The 14,832-nt window shown below is 43.5% G+C and overlaps 1 protein-coding gene across 1 annotated transcript in view; it reads right to left on the bottom strand.

The window, feature by feature from the left end:
• The window catches only part of FGD3 (FYVE, RhoGEF and PH domain containing 3), a 58,445-nt gene extending 49,450 nt beyond the window's left edge, over positions 1-8,995 (bottom strand). The window contains exon 1 of the mRNA XM_081524194.1: positions 8,526-8,995. The gene's annotated coding sequence lies outside the window, so the exon portion shown is untranslated. The remainder of the gene's footprint in view (positions 1-8,525) is intronic.
• Positions 8,996-14,832: the final 5,837 nt, after the last annotated feature.

The raw sequence follows: 14,832 nt of genomic DNA, 5'->3' as shown, positions 1-14,832 counted from the left end.
AAGGGGATGACAGAGGATGAGATGGTTGGATGGCATCACTGACTCAATGGACATGAGTTTGAGCAAGCTCCAGGAGCTGGTGATGGACAGGGAAGCCTGGCATGCTGCAGTTCATGGGGTCACAAAGAGTCGGACATGACTGAGCGACTGAACTGAACTGAGGCTAACTTTGTTGGACTTATGAACAAACTGGACTTATGAACATACCCTCAGAATGGAATTTGTTTGTATGTAGGAAACTTAACTTTATAAAAAATCCTAAAGATGCCACCAAAAAGCTATGGGAACTAGTAAATGAATTCAGTAAAGTTGCTGGATATGGAATATACAGGAATTGGTTGGATTCCTATACTCTCACAATGAACTATCAGAAACAGAAATTTAGAAAACAAACCCATTTACAATTTCATTAAAAAGAATAAAAACACCTAAGAATAAATCTCAATAAGGAGGGTAAAAGATCCATACTCAAAACACTAGACATTGATAAAAGAAATTGAAGGCAACATAAATGGAAAGATATACTGTGCTCATGGACTAGAAGAACTAATATTGTTAAAATAATCATTCTACCCAGGGCAATCTACACATTCACTGCAATCTCTATCAAAATAGCAAAGGCATTTTTCACAGAAAAAGAACAAATAATTCTAAGGTTTGTATGGAAACACAAAAGACCTTGAATAGCAAAAACAATCTTGAGAAAGAACATAGTTGAAATTATCAAGTTCCCTGACTTCAGACTATACTGCAAAGCTACAGTAATCAAAGCTGTATGGTACAAGCACAAAAACAGACACATAGGTCAATGGAACAGAATAGAGACCCAGAAATGAACCCACACTTAAATGATCAATTAATCTATGACAAAGAAGGCAAGAATATACAAGTAAAAGATAGCCCAATAAATGATGTTAGGAAAACTGGACAGCTAAGTACAAAAGAACCAAAGTGAACTATGTTACACCATTTAGTAAAATAATGCAAAATGGTCTAAAGGTTTAAATGTAAGACCTGAAACCATAAAATTTCTAGACGAAAACATAGACAGTATCCTCTTTGACATCAATCTTAGAAATATTTATTGGATATGTCTCCTCAAGCAAGAGAAACAAAAGCAAAAATAAGCAAAGGAAGTTGCATCAAATTAAAAAGATTTTGCACAGTGAAGGAAGCCATCCACAAAACGAAAATCTTGCCTACTGAATGGGAGAAAATATTTGCAAACTATATATCTGATAAGGGGTTAACATACAAAACATACCAAAGAACTCAAAACTCAACATCACCCTAATTTTAAAAATGGGAAGAAGACTTGAATAGACTTTTTTTCCCCAAAGAAGACATACAGATGGTCAACAGGCACATGAAAAGATGGTCAACTTTACTAATCATCAGGGAAATGCAAGTAAAAACTACAAAGAGATATTACCTCACATCTGTCAGAATGGCTGTTATCAAAAAGATAACAAATAACAAGTGTTTTGGGGAGGATGTGGAGAAAAGGGAACCCTCATGCTCTGTTGGTGAGAAGGTAAACTGGTGCAGCCACTATGGAAAACAGTAAAAAAATTAAATATAGAATTCAAAAAATTAAATATAGTACTGCCATATCATCCAGCAATTCTACTCCTGGGCATTTTTCTGAGCAAAACAAAAACACTGATTTGGACACTTCTATGTACTTTGTCCACCTCATGCAAAGAGTTGACTCATTGGAAAAGACCCTAATGCTGGGAAGTATTGGGGGCAGGAGGAGAAGGGGACGAGAGAGGATGAGATGGTTGGATGGCATCACCGACTCGATGGACATGAGTTTGGGTAAACTCCGGGAGTTGGTGATGGACAGGGGGGCCTGGAGTGCTGCGATTCATGGTGTCGCAAAGAGTCGGACACAACTGAGCGACTGAACTGAACTGAACTGATGTTTACTGCAGCATTATTTATAATAGCCAAGATATGGAAGCAAACTAAGTGTTCCATGATAGATGAATGGATAGAGAAGATATGATATAGACAGATAGACATATATACACGGATAGAGATATATACACTATGGAATATATATATTATAATATATATATTATATATATGTATATATATATATATATATAATATATATATATACACACATACACACACAAAATGAAATCTTTTTTTTCAATCACTAAGTCATGTCTGCTCCATGGACTGTTTCTCACCAGGCTTCCCTGTCCTTTACTATCTCCTAGAGTCTGTTCAAATTCATGTCCATTGAGTTGGTGATGTTATCTAACCATCTCATCCTCTGCCACCCTCTTCTCCTTTTGCCTTCAATCTTTACCAGCATCAAGGTCTTTTTCAACTAGTTGGCTCTTTACATCAGGTGGCTAAAGCATTGGAGCTTCAGCTATAGCATCAGTCTTTCCAATGAATATTCAGGGTTGATTTCTTTTAGAATTGACTAGTATGGAATCCTTGCTGTCCAAGGGACTCTCAAAAGTCTTCTCCAGCACCACAATTCAAAAGCATCAGTTCTTCAGTGCTCAGCCTTCTTTATGGTCCAATTCTCACATCCATACACGACTACTGGAAAAACCATAGTTTTGACTATATGGACTTTTGTTGGCAAAGTGATGTCTCTGCTTTTTAATATGCTGTCTAGGTTTGTCATAGCTATACTTCCAAGGAGCAAGCATCTTTTAATTTCATGGCTGCAGTCACCATGAATGGAATGTTACTCAATCATAAAAAAGATGAAATCTTGCCATTTCCAATAACATGTGTGGACTTTTGGGGTATTATGCTGAGTGAAATCATTCGGAAGGAGAGAGACACTGGCACAAGTGGGCCCTGCGCCTGTGCCTCTTCCACTCACTGTCACATGGGACACACATGCAGCAGGCACTGGGGCCCCAAGGATGGGACAAAGTGTCCAACACTGTACTTCTTTCAACAAGGTGGGCAACTTTGTCAAAACAGCTGGACAGGAGGCTGGGATGAGAATCCAAAAGGCTTTGGATAGGGGGGCAACTTTGTCAGCTTTCAGGCCCCATTGACAAATTCTGATGAATATTCCACTTATCAGTAGACAAGACTCAGGAAAGGAAAAGGGAAATCTTTCCAGGCCCACATAAATCTCACCACTTTGGGGTGGTGAGTTTCTGGGGGTTTCTTCCTCTCAATGCTTCTCGGTAATATCTAAATTTCTAAGAAGAATGTTTATTATATTCGCAGTTGGGAGAAAAGCCAACCTATTTAAAAATAAGCTAATAAAATCTTCTCCATGCTCTTTCAAGATTCAAAACTTCCAGTCATTACAGAGTCAGAGCCAGCTGTTTCCATGTCTGTTTACGTATGGAAATTTTAATTTCTACTTAGCTGCCCTAAATCTCTCTGAGGAAAAATGTGGTCAAGAAATCCCAAAAGAAGGGACTCTAAATGTAATTCTGCCTTCCGAGAACATGTTTTTGCAAAAAGTTTTCTAGATTGCTCTAAACTGAAGGTATGTTTCATTCAAAGGCAGAAAATTTTTCCTAAACTTGAGTACTGCCTTGAACTTCTCCCATTTTCACCATCAATTAGGCAGCTAGGAGGGTGAACAGGCCAGGACCTGTTCACAGGTCCTGAGAGGCCACATCCTGGCCAGGTGACAGTGAGAGAGCCCCTTCACCCTAACACGAGGCTACGGGGACTCCCCGGGAAAATTGTATGTCAGATGCCAAGGTGGAGGCAATGAGGAGCTGATTAATCATCACTCACTTTACTTTCTTATTTATTTTTTAAAAGAAGACTTGCTCTAAAAATATTTGACAGTTTAGTCATCTCAGCCAAGAGGAGCCTTTGGCATCGCACTGGAGAAGCAATCTCGGCCTCAAGCCCTTAGATGAAGTGGCATTTAAGAGCTTTCCAGACAGGACAGGATAATTACAGAGAGGCCCTGGCATAGGCTGCAGTGACATTCAAGCCTGAAGTGGAAACAACCTCTTATCTTTAACAAAGAGCTCTGATGATCGACACTGAAAGGAAAGTGCTGTGTCTGGGATGCTTTTTTTTTTTAACCCAGTAAGAAAAAAAAAATGTCATTGTGTAAATAAAGAGCTACATGAAGGAGTAAGGCAATAAGAGTGGCCTTGCCCCACTCTTCAGGTCCAGGTGTCTGGATAGAGTGATTCCAACATTGTTCTGGCAACTGCACAGCCTCTGAGCCCAGAGAGATTTGAGTCTCACCTGCATGCTCAGGGTCCACCCACATTAGAGTTGGCCTGGTGGCATTTGCACAGTCACTTGGACTTTTCCTTTCTTATTCAGTTCCTTCATCTTTGCTCCTGATCAACCAAAGGCAGTTCAGAACTCAACAGCTCTGCTTATTTAGAGGGCTTCCTTTCAGGGCACTGATGTGCTGGCAGCTCTGGGAGAAGATAGCTAGAGAGAACTGGAATCTACTCACAGCACCACTGTCCAGTGAAAAAAAAGGAGTGAAGGGAGGGAAGAATGAGGGAAGGGAAAGGGGAGAGGACCTAGGGGTCCCTTAGCAGGGGTCTAAAGCTGAGGGCCTTCCCTGGTGGCTCAGATGGTAAAGAATCTGCCTGCAATGCAGGAGACCTGGGTTCAATCCCTGGATCGGGAAGATCCCCTGGAGGAGGACATGGCAACCCACTCCAGTATTCTTGCCTGGAGAATTCCCATGGACAGAGGAGCCTGGTGGGCTACAGTTCATGGGGTCGGACACCACTGAGCAACTAAGCACAGTATGAAGCTGAGGGACAGTCTCAGGAAGCAATATTGGGCTGGGAGCATCTGCCCACCTCTGCAATTAATTATTTTTTTAAGCAGCATAGTTTACTTTGCAGACAAAATTTTCTGAAGCTTGGTTTAAGACAGAGGATGATGGGGAGAATAGAGAACAGTTGCCCACTTTGCCACGGAAGCTCTTAGGCTCCTCATATATGTAGGGAGTGGGGAAGGGAGGGAGGACCTTCTCTGCAGCAGCTCCTGACTTTAGAAAGAAAGGCTGCCATTTCAGTGGTTCCCGAGGATACTCCCTGCACATGATGCACACCCACAGGAGGACACCGGCCAGACCCCCACCCACACCAGGGTTCCTTGACCAATCATCCAGGACAAAACAGTAACAGCCATGCTCTCCTGCACCCATTTTGGAGAAGCAGCACAGGCTACTGAAAAGTCACAGCCTGCTGACCAGGAGGCCCCAAGCTTGTATTTAGAGGCCAGCAGTTTTATCCAGTTTGCAGCCAGAGCAGCAGCTATGAAGGATCCTTTAGACATGATGTTAAGAACATGGGAGTAGACAGATATAATACCACATCTGCATGGGATGGAAGTTTATTTTAGGATGCTCTAAATTCAGCATAAGACACATTCAACAAAAAATTCTAGCCTCATCCAGCTCAGTCCTCGTGGAATATTCTGAGATATAAAATTATGTACCAGGAGAACACAGGCCTTCCTTATTCATCTGTTCAAGCATATACCACTAGTAACTCTTCATTTTAAAATCCCAAATTGGATCTCTAGAAAGTCCGTTGGAATTCTCTCAAAACACAATAGACACAGCTCTCATCCCCCAGCCAGGCCAACGCAGAGTGAATCATCCGCTCCCATGCTATCCCCTCTCCCTTGTTCCTGCAGGGGACAGAAAGCTGGGCGGGACAGCCAGGAAGATGGTCATTTAAGGGCTCCCACTCCTCAGACCCCCTCTGAGTGGGCTCCTTGGGTGTGTTTCTGGGTTCCACTCTTTAGACTGAAGAATGCTCACAGGTTCCAGTAAGTCATAAGAACTTGACCTGGAAGCGGGGAGAGGACTCTGACTAAACTGGCCAAACTGAGCTCACAGGTGCAGAGCCCTCTGCTCTCCCCTGCCTTCTTTCAATACCCAGGTTCTTGGAAGGGTGGGCCCAGGTCCAGAACTCCCACAGAACTCGATCATGTGGCTTCACACTCCACCCTCCGACACCCTCACAAGTTCTGTCTGTGAATACAACCAGCTCTTATGAAAGGTGGGACAGAAGGAGAGAAGGAAAGGAGGAAGGGGAAAAAGGAGGGAAAGGGAGAGAATGGAGAAGGAGGGAAGTCAACTAGTTGGTTAGTGGTTGGGTAGTGACTGACTGGGGGCTTCCCAGGTGGTGCTAGTGGTACAGAACCTGCCTGCCAATGCAGGAGACATAAGAGATGTGGGTTCGATCCCTGGGTCGGGAAGATCCCCTGGAGGAGGGCATGGCCCCCCACTCCAGTATTCTTGCCTGGAGAATCCCATGGACAGAGGAGCCTGGTGGGCTACAGTCCACAGGGTCACAAAGAGTCAGACACGACTGAAGCGACTGAGCATGCACACAGTAACTGGCTGGTCAGTTAGTTGAACTCTAACAGGGATCTTGCCTGTGGCCCCGGGGGCAGCAGATGGCTGACAGCCTGTCAGTGAGCATGGAGCGAGGACAGGAGGACCACTTTCCTTGGTAGCACATGGAGGGCATGGGTGTAGCAGTGTACACAGGGGGCGGGTTCTGGCCCAGAAGGGATGGCTTCTCAGACAGACTGCTGCAAACACAGGTGCCTCGCCTCTCACTGGACACAGTTGGACTATGTAGACACCTGGTGGCCTCAGGTGGGCTGGGAATGCTGCACTACACAGCTGGCTCTGGGGACCCCCTCCTCTGGATGTCCCGGAGAAGGTAGATGCCCCCAAAGCTGGCCTGAAGCTATGGGACTGAGGCAGAAATGGTGCCCAAGAGCTTGGGTAGGGTGTCCCCTCAGTCCTGGCAGGTGCTTCAGTCAGACAGACTGCATCTGCTGCAGAGTGCACCCCCAGCTCTTTTCACACACACTAAGCACCACTGGACACCTGGGAGAACTGAAGCACTGGTGGTGTGTGCTCCCCCCAGCCCACATGGCAGGCAGATGTGTCCTGCTCTGAGCCCCCCAGACCTATGTGAGCTGGTCTGTTCCTGGTGCCTACGGCAGGGCCAGGCCCCCCACAGCCCTGACTGAGGTCACCAAATGAGCCACTAAGGGCCTGAGAATGAGCTGTCAAGACCCCCAAAGTGCAGGTGAGGAAACTGAGGCCCGGCCCAAGCTCTGCCTGATGGGGTCTCTGTGCCAGTGGGATCCAGCCCAACCTGGCTTGCCCGGCACCCTCTTGTCTACACAGCAGGCCCTGCAACAAAAGACAGCTGGCCTTCAGCTGACCAACTGGCTATACATAGGGGAGGAAAAGCCACAAAATAAGCCTGCCCAATATCACCTCTCGTGAACAGCCTATCTGGGGTTGAGGTGTGCTGCTGTCGTTTGAATTAAGTCTGAGCACATGTGCACACAGACTCTCCACACCGACTCATTCTTTTTACTTCAAGCTAATTCAAGCAGTGATGCTGCACCCCCCGGCCACCCTAGAAACCCACAATGACAGCTTAGACCTTCTCACTGTCCTGATTCATAGATGTGGACAGGGAACACACCACCAAAGATCGAGGGACAGCCTGGGGTCACCAAGAACCCGGGAATAAGCACTTTATACCCTCTTTAAAGAAAACATCCCCTTATCCACATTTATCTGAAGGGCTAGTTTTCCTAATGTAAAAGAAAGTAAGTAAGAAAGAGAAAGAAATAATAAGACAACTCTGGAACCTAAAATGCAGATTACTAAGTGACAGAAGCCAATCTGAAAAGGTTACATACTGGATGAGTCCAATAGTGTGACATTCTGGAAAAATTACTGGAGTTAGGACTTGCCAGGGTTTAAGGGAGGAGGGATGAATAGGTGGAGTACAAAAGATTTTTAGAGCAGTGAAACTACACTGTATAATACTATAAAGGTAGATACCTGCTATCTGTCCGAGCCCACAGAATGTACACACCTAGAGTGAACCCTAATATAAAACGTGGACTTGGGGTGATTATGATGTGTCGAAGTAGGTTCATCAGTTGTAACAGATACACCACCCTGGTGAGGGATGCTGATAATGGGGGAGGTAGGGAAAAGCAGCTGAGGAGTTATATGAGAAATCTCTGTACCTTCCCCTCAATGTTGCTGTGAACCTAAAACTAAAATAACAATAATAAAGTCTACTTAAAAAAAAAAAAAAGACAGTCCTGACATATGAAATCCCTGTTATCATGGCAACCTCATGCAGGGGTATTTCTAAAGCACCCAGTCTATTCCCTTCCCACCCATTTAAAAAGGGGAAAAAAAGAAAGAGTAGGGTGAGAAGGGTGAGGGAAATCCAGAATTAAACCAGGCCCCATCACAGAACCCAACATCCTGCATTTGTTCAACAAATATTCTGGACAATTTTATTCAAGAGCCAGGGACCCCTCAGCAAAGCCAGCCCAGGCTGTCAGCCTAGACCCTGGTGTGCTCAAATGGAGAGAGACCCCTCCTCAAGTCACACAGCAGGAGCACTCCAACCCCAGCCCAACAACCCCGAAGAATAAACAGCACCCAAGGAACCCAGGGAAGTGACACCCAGGATTTCAACACCACCCAAAACAAGAAAAACTCTCCCCTTTTCAGACATTGGTCTACTTACCGCCTTCCCTTGGCGAGGAAACCCATGAAACTCACAAACAAGCAGAGCCAGGGGGTATCCACAGTCCTGGGCAGCCCCATTGGCCACTCCTGCCTGGGAGAGCTTGCTGCCTGAGACCCCAAGCGGGTCACCAAGGAGCAGGATGCCACCCCAGTCTCCCACGCTGGGGCGCCGCAGGCCTCCTCCCTCTGGGCACACTGTGCTATGGGCAGTTAGTCCAGGGTGAGGCTGGCAGGAACCCCATGAGCTCGGGGCTGGTGGTCTGGAGTGGCCCTGCCTCCCTGTTCCAGGCCTCAAGGGGCCCCAGTGGCACCCACGGCAGCCTTTTTTCTTCTCTGTCTAATCTCACAGCTGCAGTGAGACGCTGAGCCCTGACAAAGCCCGCCTGCTTCTCCAGAGCCAGCAGGAGGGGTGAGGGGAGTGCAGCCCGCAGCCCGCAGCCCGCAACCTGGGATGCCGACTGTCACCATGGCAACAGGAAGGGTGGGGGAGGGTGGGCGACAAGCTGGTGGGACCTGTAGGGTCAGAGAGTCCCTACAACCATGGGCCAAGGAGGAGGCCCCGGCAGGCTGTGAGTGGCCTTGTTTCTTGTTCTGAACACCTCTGCCACCCACCTTCTCTCTTGCAGACTGTTTTAGAAGATTCTGTGGCAACAGGGCATTTAAAATGCTTCATCACCACAATGATGTAGCGTGTGGACACTTAACACATGCCTACAAGGAATACTCATCTGCTTAAAGAGTCCTTTGTTTGGAAACTATGGGTGTAGGGGGTGTGTGTGTCTCTCACATTCAGGCTTGCCCCTACACTCACATTTTACGCTCACACATGCTTGCACCCCTCATTTGGTGAATGCTAATTGAAACCTGGATCCTCAGGGTATGTCAGCTCCCCTGAGCCCTGTCTGTGAATGTGACACAGACTTACTTGCTTGTTTCCTGCCATACACCTGTAAAGTAAACAAGGTGAATAGGGTTATCATGGAGTTTTCCACCAAGATCACCAAGGAGATATGTGTCCTGCTGAGGTCATTTCCTCTGTAAGTGATAAGCCTGGACTGAATGGCTGTGTCACATACTTTTGAAAGTGCCAAAACCACAACTGGCCAGCACTGAGCAGGCCTAGGGCCTGGGTGTGAAGCAGAAAACTGCCCAGGCCAGCCATCCTTCCGGGCCCAATACTCCAACGCCTTGAGCAGTGGTGTCTCAGCTTCCCACTGGACCTGAGTGTCCTTCATTCCCCTGCCCAGGATCTCATTAAACATCTTCATAATTCAATGTCTGCAGGCCTACAAATGCCCACTGAAGTCCCCTTGGTGAGGGGCCTGGGAGGACACAGAGGGTTTGAAACCTCAAAGTCTTCACTTCTCACTCTATGAATTTATCTGTACATGTACACTTGTGGTAGCATTAAAACAACTTGCAAAGAGGATGTGCTAATATGTTCCTCAGGGCATTCAGGAAGGAGGGGACATATGTATACCTGTGGCAGATTTGTGATGATGTGTGCCAGAGGCCACAGAATATTGTAGAGCAATTGTCCTCCAATAATTGTATTTTGTGCCAAAGTTCTCAATATTGTACAATTATAATCTTTGATAATTATTAGTTACTCAAGAACAGTTATGTTTTATGTGTATTGTTCTGTTGTCATCACCAATAAAATGATACTCAGAAAAAAAAAGAGAAGGTTTAGTTATTGGTAATGAAAAATTTTAGGTTGATACTTAATTCCTCATTGGAAGTTCAAGGAGAGGCAAAGAATAATTTTTTAGCATGTTGTAAACATTAGAATTTTAAAATTAAAATGTTACATCACTTTAATAAGGTAGTTCATAGAGTATACTTACTATAGTAATTTGATATGTTATTGTTGTTCAGTTGCTCAGTCATATCCAACTCTTTGCGACCCCATGGACTGCAGCATGCCAGGCTTCCCTGTCCATCACCATCTCCTGGAGCTTGCTCAAACTCATGTCCACTGAGTTGGTGATGCCATCCAACAATCTTGTCCTCTGTCATCCCCTTCTCCTCCCGCCTTCAATCTTTCCCAGCATCAGGGTCTTTTCTGATGAGTTGGCTCTTTGTATTAGGTGGCCAAAGTATTGGAGCTTCAGCTTCAGCATTAGTCCTTCTGAAGAATATATATTATGATTGACTGGTTTATTCTCCTTGAAGTCCAAGGGACTCAGTGTACTGCTTTACCTTATCCAGAGAGATATACTTTAATCTAGATCAGAAAGTCAAGGAAAGACCCAGACATCATGACAATCTGGGGGAGATTCAGGAGAAGTAACAAAAGAAGTGTGGGATCCCAAAAAGGGAAAAGCATTAGTGGGCAGCTTGGCAAAATTTGAAAGAGTTCTGGTGACATGTTTTCACTATGAACTTAAATGATGACAAGCGCAGCTTCAGCTACTGAAATTCAATCCTCTGAGAATATGATGTTTAAAACGTGGAGCAACTCTTCCTTGGAAAAAACAGATTCCAAATCTCAATTTTGGACACTTCCTTCACTTAGTCAAGAAGAGTATCTATGGACAAAGAATCCAACTTAGACCCTGCCCTGATGTCCCCAGGCTCCAGATTTCATCTGTACCTACAGAGAGCCTGGAGACTTGAACCTGAGGGCTGCCAATTCCACCTGATTTCCAGCTGCCAGCCTTTCACCCCTGCAGCTCAGGGCAGCTCAACCCAGCACAGACCCCCTGAGCATGCCTTCCTTGTCCTGGAAACACAAAATGTTCCCAAAGTTGTGGCACCAGAAAGAAAGGAAATGCTCAAACAAACAAAATAGACTGTCAATAGAAATCAGGACTTGACGTGGAGGAGCTCCTACTTGCCACAGCTTGAATAATTTGAGCAACAAAATAAATGACATTTAGGTCTTTAATCCATCTTGATTTTATCTTTCTGGATAGTGTTACGAGGTGTTCTAATTTCATTCTTTTGCACTTAGTTGTCCAGCTCTTCCAGCATGACTTATTGAAGAGACTATTTTTTTCCATTATATATTCTTGCCTCCTTTGTCAAAGATAAGGCGCCCATATGTGTGTGGGTTTATCTCCAGACTCTCTATCCCGTTCCATTGGTCTGCACTTCTATTTTTGTGACAGTACCCTACTGTTTTGATGACTGTAGCTTTGTAGTATTGAAATTAGGTGAGTTGATTTCTCCAGCTCCATCCTTCTTTCTCAAGATTGCTTTTGTGTTTCCATATGAATTGTGACATTTTTTTGTTTCAGTTCTGTGAAAAATGCCATTGGTAATTTGATAGGGATTGCATTGAGTCTGTATATTGCTTTTGGTAGTATAGTCATTTTCACAATATTGATTCTTCCAACCCAGGAGCATGGAATATTCCTCCATCTGTTTATGTCATCTTTGATTTCTCTCATCAGTGTCTTATAGTTTTCTGCATATAGCTCTTTTGTCTCCTTAGGTAGGTTTATTCCTAGGTATTTTATTCTTTTAGTTGCAATGGTGAATGGGATTGATTGTCTTTCTGGGATTTATTTGGGATTTATTTCTCTTTCTGATTTCTCATTGTCAGTATACAGGAATGCAAGTGATTTCTGTGTATTGATTTTGTATCCTGTGACTTTACTAAATTCACTGATTAGTTCTAGTGATTTTCTGATAGTACCTTTAGGGCTTTTTTATGTACAGTATCATGTCATCTACAAATAGTGAGAGTTTTACTTCTTCCTTTCCGATCTGGATTCCTTTTATTTCTTTCTCTTCTCTGATTGCCATAGCTAGGACTTCTAGAACTATGTTGAATACAAGTGACAAGAGTAGACATCCTTGTCTTGTTCCTGATCTTAGAGGGAATGCTTTCAGTTTCTCACCATTGAGAATAACGTTTGCTGTGGGTTTGTTGAATATGGCCTTTATTATGCTAAGGTAGTTTCCTTCTATGCCCATTTTTTTTTCTTTTAAATTAATTAATTTATTTTAATTGGAGGCTAATTACTTTACAATACTGTAGTGGTTTTTGCCATCCATTGACATGAATTGGCCATGGGTGTACACATGTTCCCCATCCTGAACCCCCCTCCCACCTCCCTCCCCATACCATCCCTCAGGGTCATCCCAGTGCACCAGCCCTGAGCACCCTGTCTCATGCATCAAACCTTGACTGGCGATATGATTCACATATGATAATATACATGTTTCAGTGCTATTCTCTCAAATCATCCCACCTTTGCCTTTTCCCACAGAGTCCGAAAGACTGTTCTTTACATCTGTGTCTCTTTTGCTGCCTCATATATAGGGTCATCATTACCATCTTTCTAAATTCCATATATATGCGTTAGTATACTGTACTGGTGTTTTTCTTTCTGGCTTTCTTCACTCTGTATGATAGGCTCTAGTTTCATCCACCTCATTAGAACTGATTCAAATGCATTATTTTAATGGCTGAGTAATATTCCATTGTGTATATGTACCACAGCTTTCTTATCCATTTGTCTGCCGATGGACTTCTAGGTTGCTTCCATGTCCTGGCTATTGTAATCAATGCTGCGGTGAACATTGGGGTACACATGTCTCTTTCAATTCTGGTTTCCTCAGTGTGTATGCCCAGCAGTGGGATTGCTGGGTCATATGGCAGTTCTATTCCAGTTTTTTTAAGGAATCTCCACACTGTTCTCCCTAGTGGCTGTACTAGTTTTCATTCCCACCAACAGTGTAAGAGGGTTCCCTTTTCTCCACACTCTCTCCTGCATTTATTGTTTGTAGGCTTTTTGATAGCAGCCATTCTGGCTGGCATGAGATGGTACCTCATTGTGGTTTTGATGTGCATTTCTCTGATAATGAGTGATGTTGAGCATCTTTTCATGTGTTTGTTAGCCATCTGTATGTCTTCTTTGGAGAAATGTCTGTTTAGCTCTTTGGCCCATTTTTTGATTGGGTCATTTATTTTTCTGGAATTGAGCTGCAGGAGCTGCTTGTATATTTTTTAGATTAATTCTTTGTCAGTTGCTTCATTTGCTATTATTTTCTCCCATTCTGAAGCCTGTCTTTTCACCTTGCTTATAGTTTCCTTCATTGTGCAAAAGCTTTAAGTTTAATTAGGTCCCATTTGTTTATTTTTGCTTTTATTTTCATTACTCTGGAAGGTGGGTCATAGAGGATCCTGCTGTGATTTATGTCAGAGAGTGTTATGCCTATGTTTTCCTCTAGGAGTTTTATAGTTTCTGGTCTTACGTTTAGATCTTTAATCCATTTTGAGTTTATTTTTGTGTATGGTGTTAGAAAGTGTTCAAGTTTCATTCTTTTACAAGTGGCTGACCAGTTTTCCCAGCACCACTTGTTAAAGAGATTGTCTTTTCTCCATTGTATCTCCTTGCCTCCTTTGTCAAAGATAAGGCATCCGTAGGTGCGTGGATCTATCTCTGGGCTTTCTATTTTGTTCCATTGATCTGTATTTATGTCCTTGTTCCAGTACCATACTGTCTTGATGACTGTTGCTTTGCAGTATAGTCTGAAGTCAGGCAAGTTGATTCCTCCAGTTCCATTCTTCTTTCTCAAGATTGCTTTGGCTATTCGACGTCTTTTGTATGTCCACATAAATTGTTAAATTATTTGTTCTGGTTTTCTGAAAAATACCGTTGGTAGCTTGATACGGATTTATGCCCATTTTTTGAAGAATTTTTTTTTTATCATAAATGGGTGCTAAATTTTGTTAAAAGCTTTTTCTGCATCTATTGAGATTATCATTTGGTTTTTATCTTTCAATTTGTTAATTTGGTGCATCACATTGATTGATTTGTGTATATTGAAGAATCTTTGCCTTCCTGGGATAAACACTACTTGATCATGGTGTGTTGTTGAATTCTGTTTGCTAGAATTTTGTTGAGGATTTTTGCATATATGTTCATCAGTAATATTGGTCTGTAATTTTCTTTTTCTGTGATATCTTTGTCTAGTTTTGGTATCAGGGTGATTGTGCCCTCATAGAATGAGTTTGGAAGTGTTCCTTCCTCTGCAATCTTTGGGAAGAGTTTCAGAAGGATAGGCATTAGCTCTTCTCTAAACGTTTGATCCAATCCCTCTGTGAAGCCATCTAGCTCTGGGCTTTTGTTTTGGGGGAGATTTTTGATCATATAAACTGTCCTCATTTCTTTTCTTTTTTTTCTGTTCAGCATCAGTGATTTTCATTACTCTGTCTTCCAGCTCACCACTTTATTCCTCTGTATCATTTAATCTACTGTTAACTCTGTCCACTGTATTTTTCACTTCTGTTATTGTATTCTTTATCTCCGTTTGGTTGTTCTTCATATTTTCTGACTAGTTGTTTAAAA

This window comes from Giraffa tippelskirchi, chromosome 1 (assembly GCF_054371585.1).
Source record: "Giraffa tippelskirchi isolate mGirTip1 chromosome 1, T2T-mGirTip1v1.2.pri, whole genome shotgun sequence".
Taxonomy (NCBI): domain Eukaryota; kingdom Metazoa; phylum Chordata; class Mammalia; order Artiodactyla; family Giraffidae; genus Giraffa; species Giraffa tippelskirchi.
The sequence above is the reverse complement of the archived record's forward strand: the minus strand, read 5'-3'. Positions and strand labels throughout refer to the sequence as shown.